Here is an 8,306-nt window from a genome sequence, read left to right as displayed (position 1 = left end):
TATTGTCGGTTATTCTACTACATATAGGAATTTCAACTTCAAATACATGCTATTCCAGCACTTTGATATTTAAAGCTGCTGGAACCAGAAGAAAATTACCTCAGTCAGAAGCCCTCGACGCGAAGATTCCGAATATATAATTTGTTTCGCGTTTAGACAGCGTTTCGAAGTCGATTCGGACGAAAGAAATCGATTTTCTTTTCTTCTCTCTCGAAGCCGCTAACGGAAGGTGAAGGAAGAAATGAACAAAAAACTTAATCTTATCTCCACTGCTCTCGCGCTCGGGCGGTAGAATTCTCGCGCCCGAGCGCGAGACATTTTGTCCCCGAGTGTGAGTTGTGCCGCGCTCGGGCGGTCAAACATTACCGCTCGGGCACGGAGTTTTCGGCCCGAACACAAATTTTACATACCCTGGCGCTCGGGCGGTCATTTTCTACCGCCCGGGCGCCACACGTTCTGTACAAATATAAATTTTTGTACTATATTGGCGTCCGGCTTCTCCACTCGAGCTCTTACAACGTCAATTCATATTCAATATTCATTTTCTCAATTCCATTGTCATGATATACATCAAATACATAATCACATGAAAATTTCATAAATTATCGATAATCACACAGGATTTACGAAAATACGATACACGGTCCTTACATGCTTTGTTCTGGAATAAAGTACTGGATTTTGCGTAATTGAAATAGCACTGGTATTGTCACAGAAGTTAGGTGATTCAGAGGCTTGACTCCATAGTCTTTGAGTTGTTGTTGCATCCACAGTATTTGAGAACAGCAGCTTCCAGCAGCAAGGTATTCTGCTTCTGCAGTAGATATAGCTATGGAAGTCTGCTTTTTACTAAACCAGGAGATCAGTCTATCACCAAGGAATTGACAAAAACCACTTGTGCTTTTCCTGTCTAGTTTGCAACCTGCATAATCAGCATCTGAATATCCAATAAGATTGAAAGATGAATCATTGGGATACCATAAGCCGACATTTTGAGTTTCCTTTAAGTACTTCAGTATACGTTTCGCAGCAATATAATGAGATTGCTTGGGTTTAGATTGAAATCTTGTAGAAATGCAAACATCAAATAAAATATCAAGTCTATTGGCAGTAAAATACAATAGTGAGCCAATAAGACCACGATACTGAGTTACCTCTACTGGAATTCCACTTTCATCCTTATCAAGCTTGGTAGATGAGCTCATTGGAGTAGAAACAGCAGAGCATGCTTCCATACCAAACTTTTTCAGAAGTTCCTTGGTATACTTAGCTTGATTTATGAAAATTTCAGTATCAAGTTTTTTGATTTGTAGTCCTAGGAAGAATGTTAATTCCCCTATCATACTTATTTCGAATTGTTCCTGCATCAATTTGGAAAACTTTTCACACAGTTTGGGATTAATTGACCCAAAAATAATGGCATCAACATAAATCTGCACTAATAGAATGTGCTTATTCTTTATTAAAGTGAACAAAGTCTTGTCTGTTGTGCTAATTGTAAAATCATGATTGACAAGGAATTGAGAGAGGGTGTCATACCACGCTCTAGGTGCCTGTTTTAAACCATACAGGGCTTTTTGTAATTTGAATACATGATGTGGTGAAAAATGATCAATAAAACCTGGAGGTTGTTCGACGTAGACCTCTTTTTGTAGTAGACCATTTAGGAAGGCACTCTTCACATCCATTTGATAAACTTTGAAATTCTTAAAAGCAACAAAGGCTAAAAATATTCTGATAGCTTCAAGCCTTGCTACTGGTGCATAAGTTTCATCATAGTATATTCCTTCTTCTTGTCTGAAACTTTGGGCCACCAGTCTTGCTTTATTTCTGATCACAGTGCCTTCTTCATTTAGCTTGTTTCTAAATACCCACCGAGTTCCAATTACAGCTTGGTGAGTTGGTCTAGGTACTAGAAACTAAACTTCATTCCTTTTAAATTGATTCAGTTCTTCCTGCATGGCTTCGATCCAGCTAGGATCCAGAAGAGCTTCTTCAATTTTCTTCGGTATCCTGAGAAATGAAAGCAGCATCCATATATTCATTAATCATTTGCCTTCTGGTTCTCGAAGAAGCTGCTGGATTTCCAATAAAAAAGGATAGAGGATGTGATTTTCTCCAAATGAAATGGTTTAAAGAAATTTTTTCCTGGTTTGATGTATTCAAAATAGGCTCAGCCAAAACAGTAGCAGGTTCTGGAATGTTCACTTCTGGTTCTGGTAAATCTTGTGTCTGAACAATTGGTTCTACCAGAGGAATGTCTGGTTCTGGATTTTGGGCATCTTTGATTTTTGGTTCTGCATCGTCTTCACTATCCAGTTCCAGATGAATCATGTCTAATCTGTTACTCAAATTAGACAAATTAGAAATTTCAGGAGCACTACTGTCTTCATCGAAGACAACATGAACAAATTCTTCAACATTGAGAGTTCTATTATTGAAGATTCTAAAAGCTTTGCTTACTGCAGAATAACCAAGAAAAAGTCCAGCATCTAATTTTGAATCAAATGCAGTCAAATAGTTTTTACCATTATTGTGCACAAAGCATTTGCAACCAAATACATGAAAGTAAGATACACTAGGCTTACTCCCTTTTCATATTTCATATAGAGTCTGATTGTGCCTCTTGTTGATCATGGTTCTGTTTTGTGTATAGCATGCGGTATTGATTGCTTCTGCCCAGAAGCGCTGAGACATGTCTGCATCTGCTAGCATTGTTCTAGCAGCTTCTTTAATAGTTCTGTTTCTCCTTTCAGGTACTCTATTTTGTTGAGGTGTTCTGGCAGCTGAATATTCATGATGAATGAATGCCCTGTTCATCTAAATAAAACTGAAGAATCTTGTTAGTAAACTCAGTACCCCGATCACTTCTGATTTTAATGACAGAAACTGATTTTTCATTTTGAATCTTTTTCAGAAGCTTGATCAGGAGGCTACTGGTTTGATCTTTTCCAGTAAGAAATATTACCCATGTAAATCTAGAAAATTCATCAACAACAACAAGTGTATACTTCATTTCCCCTAAGCTCATGATAGGGATTGGACCAAATAAGTTCATATACAATAATTCTAAACACCTTGAAGTTGATTTACTACCTTTGTTCTTGAAGCTAGATCTCACCTGCTTGCCAAGTTGACATGCAGAATAAACATGATTCTTGACAAAGTTAATATCAGGCAAACCATCATCTAAATTCTGCTTCTTGAGATTGTTGATTGACTTGAAATTCAGGTGATTCAATCTCTTGTGCCATAGCCAATGTTTATCACTAAGAGAGGCAACTAAACATGTAGGAACATTGATGGGATCTGTATTCCAAGAAACTTTGTTTGTGTTGCCTTCTCTTTTCCAGTTAACACAGTATATTCATCAACATTTTTAACTGTGCATGTGTGCTTTTGAAAAACCACAGAATAACCATTATCACACAGTTGACTAATGCTAATCAAATTGTAACAAAGATTCTCAACCAGGAGTACATCATTAATAGTTATGTTATCATGGATAATCTTACCCTTACCCACGGTTTTACCTTTAGAGTTGTCCCCAAAAGTTATCTTTGGTCCAGCACAACTCATTACTTCTGAAAGTAGATTTACTTGTCCAGTCTTATGTCTAGAACAACCACTGTCCAGGTACCATGTAGAATTGATGATGTTGGTTTTCTTCTTCTGTTTCTGCAAACACAAATTTTAGTATCTGGTATCCATATCTATTTGGGTCCAAGCCTTATCAGTCCTTTAGGGACCCACATTTTACAATTCTTGGTGACCTTGTGCTTCGGGTATCCAAAGAGGTGTATGCAACAGAAGGCCTGTTATTTCTAACAGTATGCATCTTAGAATGTTGTTCTTCCCTTCTGTTTGTGTTGTCTGGCCTGTATCTCTTCTGGACAGGTATAGAATTATAGTACTAGTAGTTTTTAACCTTCATAGAGGGTTGTCCTCCTGAGTTGAATCCTCTACTGGATTCAAAACTCTGGTGAAATCTCCCGTAGGTTCAACATAATCCAGACCATAATGCTTCCTTCTGTTCATCTGATTTACATTACTTTCAACTCGAACAGTTGGTACTTCTGGTTCATATATCACACTGGATTTAACAAAAAGAATGCATTTCCCTTTGCTTGTATCCAGTTCTGGCTTGGTACTGGTTTCAAAAGTGCTTTCATTATTGCTGAATCCGAGACCACTCCTGTCACCGGATTGCTTCTGCAACTCTTGCATCTTCTCTAAAGAAACATAAGACTTGTTCCATGCATTTACCAAAACAGATAGCTTCTGGTTTTCAGACCTCATTGTTTGGTAATCTGCATTCTCTTTCATTCTCAGTTATTAACTTACTCATTTCAACTTTTAAATCATTGCAGCTGTTCTCTTGCAAGCAAGTGAATTTACTGACTTGATCTTTTAAGTCTTGATTTTCAATCTTAACTTCCTCGAATGATTGAGAAAGTCTTGAGCACTCTTCTACCATGTCATGCAGTGCTTTAATCAAATCAGTTCATGTAAATTCGTCAGAGTCAAAGTCAAGTACCTCTCCAGATGTCGAGGTTGGTTCAATATCTGCCATGAGACATTTGATCTCTTCTGCATCACTTTCGCTAGAATGACTTTCTGAGTCAGAAGACTCAGAACTAGAATCCGCCCATTTAGATTTGCTTTCCTCAGCAATCATCGCTTTGCGGTCTCTTCTGAATTTCTTGTCATTCCTCTTGTATTCCTTCTTCTTTTGGTAATCTTTCTTGGGCTTTGGACAATCAGCAATAAAGTGACCAATCTTTCCATAGTTAAAACACGCCATGTCACCATGTGGTGAATCCTTCTTGAAGTTTCGATTAGGGCTTTGGTAGGCTCGGTGATTCTTCTTGATGAATCTGAAGAGCTTTTTCACAAAGAGAGACATAGCATCATTGCTGATCTTTTCGGCATTCTTTTCAGAAGTGCTCTCAATAATGGAAGAAGGTGATGCAAGTGGAACAGCTGTAACAGCAGCAGCAAGAGTAGCAACAGTAGCAATAATAGCAGCAAGAGCCATGGTTGGTAGATTTGTGGAGGGCTCTTCTCCACTTCTCACTTCTAGCTCGAACTCATAGGCTTTCAAGTCAGCAAACAAGTCATGTAGCTCCAACTTGTTTAGATCTTTAGAGACTCTCATGGCCATTGTTTTAACGTCTCATTCCCTGGGCAAAGCTCTCATTACTTTGAGTGTTATTTCCCTGTTGCCATACTTTTTCCCAAAGGCTGCTAGTTCATTAACCAGGCTGCTGAACCGTTCATCAAACTCATTTAGAGTTTCTCCAGCTTTCATTTTCAGATTTTCAAACTTCTGCATTGCTACATACATTTTATTTTCCTTCGTCTGCTCATTTCCTTCACATATTTGAATGAGCTTTTCCCAAATTTCTTTCGCAGTAGAGCACATCTTGATCTTGCTGAAGATGTTCTTATCAAGAGTTTTATAAAGAATGTCCTTCGCGACGTTGTCGAGATTGACTTTCTTTTTATCTTCGCCAGTCCATTCGCTTCTTGGTTTTTCAACCATTTGCAGCGCACCATCAATAACAGCAACATCTGTATTAGGCTTTAAAATATTTAATGGACCATCTGTGATGACATACCACATGTCATCATCTTGTGCTGCAAGGTGAGTTTGCATCCGGATCTTCCAGTCATCAAAGTCTTCTTTTGAGAACATGGGAAACTTGCTAAAATATGCCATAACTGTTGTAAATTTTTCAGAACAAGAGAAATCTGCTCTGATACCACTTATTGGGGATCGATGTAGAGTTTAGAAGGGGGGATGAATAAACTCTTTCCTTTGAAGATAGTTTTTGCAAAGGGTGCTAGAATCCTGTTAGAGATTGTAGTTGTTCTTGTTCAAACGTAAATCCAGCAGATCACAAATATAAGTGCGGAAACGATCCGATGAAGTAAGGTGAAAAATAGTAATAACAGTAGGCAGTAGAAGAGTAGTTGTTTCTGGAATTTCGAAGATAAAATCTTCTACGTCTCCCCTTCTTCTGTTTCCAGAAGGTATCACTAAAAGACTTTGGATTTTACATTACTCACTTGTACACACCCACTTCAGCAGGACTTATCTTTTGCCTACTGAAACTCTTAGTAACTCAACACAATATAATTCAATACAACAAGGTTCTGGAAAAGACTCTTTTCCAGATTATAAACTCTTCTTCGAAAATTATCGTAAAGTGTTTTGCTTGAAAAGGTGAAGAAACAACAGTACAAAATGATCTCCAAAGATCAGATGTAAGATATGAAGCGTGTACTGCTTTTCTGCAAATTGAGCTTGAAAGATAACGATTTGTTCGCGGTTGCTCAAAGTAACGTTGGATAGATAATATGTTTCTTGATAAAATAATCATCGTTGTTCTTTAAATGGGTTTGATCCATATATATAGATAACTTGAATCCAATGTCTATAATTAAAACGTCTTCTTTGACTTCTGATAGAAACAGCTTTATTGCTTAAAAAGGTTCCTGCAAAAAGACTATAAAACAATCAGTCTTGTTTCATACCAAAATAGGTAAAGCGTATTAAATGACTTTGTTCAGCATTTAATGAAGCATTTAATACTCGTACTTGGTAAAGTAACGGTAACATTTAAGGTTGAAACAATCGAGTAAAAGCCGTTAAGTACTGTTCTAGTGAAGCCAAGTTCTGCTTATTTCTGCTTCTGTTTTTCTAAGCCGTTGAGTACTAACTAAAGTACTGCTATAAAGCGAATCGATAGCTTCTGCTTTGTAATGACTTCTGGTAATTGTTATTCCTACTGATTTTGATTCTCATCACCACAACTAAATTAAGTCTATCACTATCTAATCAATAGAGCACCCACACCATTGCTAGATGATAAATCTCATTTTGAACTCTTATTTAACAAGACGCCTTCTTTGACTAACGTAAGAGTGTTTGGATGCTTGTGTTATGTCTCGGCTTTGCCAATATGCCACGAATTCTCACCCTCTGCTGTACTCTGTGTTTTTATTAGATACTCTAGTGTACAAAAAGAATATAAACTACTTAATCTTCGATCAAGAAAGACAATAATATCCAGAGATGTGGTATTTCATGAACTCATCTTTCCATTTGCTTTCACTAATCAATCCCTTCCCATTTTCAATCCATCATCTACTACAGTGGATCCTCACTTGCCACTGATGAACCAACAGCTACCTTTCCTTTAAATGATCCTTCACCCCCTATTCTTGCACCTTCGAATATCTCATTACGCAGGTCCACTAGAAACATTCTCTCTCCTATTTGGACACATGATTATTCTTGCTCTTTCACCCATAAACAGACCCTTAACACTTGTGTTAAACCCATGGCTAACTACCTTACATATGATCACTTCTCCAAGACACACCATCCCTTTTTAGCATCCATGTCCTTAGTTAAAGAGTCTCACTTCTGTCATGAGGCAATCGCTAATGTTAGATGGTGTGCTCTATGGATGAAGAACTTACTGCTCTAGAGAGAAATCACACATGGGATATTGTGGATCTCCCACCACAAGTGAAATCTATTGGATGCAAGTGGGTGTACAAAGTTAAACTCAAATTTGATGGGAGTGCAGAAAGATTTAAGGCACGTCTAGTGTAGAAGGAATGCATACAACAACTTGGTATTGACTTCCATGACACCTTTTCTCCCTCTGCAAATATTGTGACAATTTGATGTCTCCTCAATATGATTGTAATTCATAATTGGCCTCTTTTTCAAATGGATGTGACCGATGCTTTCCTCCAAGGGGATATGGATGAGGATACTTACATGAATCTTCCACAGTGATACAAAGTTCAGGAGGACAACGAGGTTTGCAAGTTGAGAAAGTCATTATATGGTTTAAAACAGGCTTCTTGTCGATGGAATACAAAATTGTCGAATTTCATGATTGAAGGTGGTTACAGTCAATCTCAACATGATCATTCATTGTTCTTTAAACATGATGATACTTCAATTACTCTACTTGTGGTGTATGTCGATATCATTATTATTACGGGGAGCAGTACAGTGGCTATCTAGAATTTAAAAGTGTTCCTTCATTACAAGTTGCAACTTAAAGACCTTGGTCCTCTCAAATACTTCATAGGCATCGAAATAACCCGTTCCACCTAGGGTATTTACCTTAATCAACATAAATATGCTATAGAACTTGTTACTGATACAGATATGGCAGGCACTAGACCATTTGATACACCCATGGAATTAAACAGAAAGTTCACTGGCCATGAGCTTGATTCTATCATGCACCAAAGTCATAGAAATGATTATGAGTATG

The sequence above is a fragment of the Primulina tabacum genome, chromosome 12 (genome assembly GCF_025594145.1).
Source record: "Primulina tabacum isolate GXHZ01 chromosome 12, ASM2559414v2, whole genome shotgun sequence".
NCBI lineage: Eukaryota > Viridiplantae > Streptophyta > Magnoliopsida > Lamiales > Gesneriaceae > Primulina > Primulina tabacum.
Note: the sequence above shows the minus strand (reverse complement) of the source record.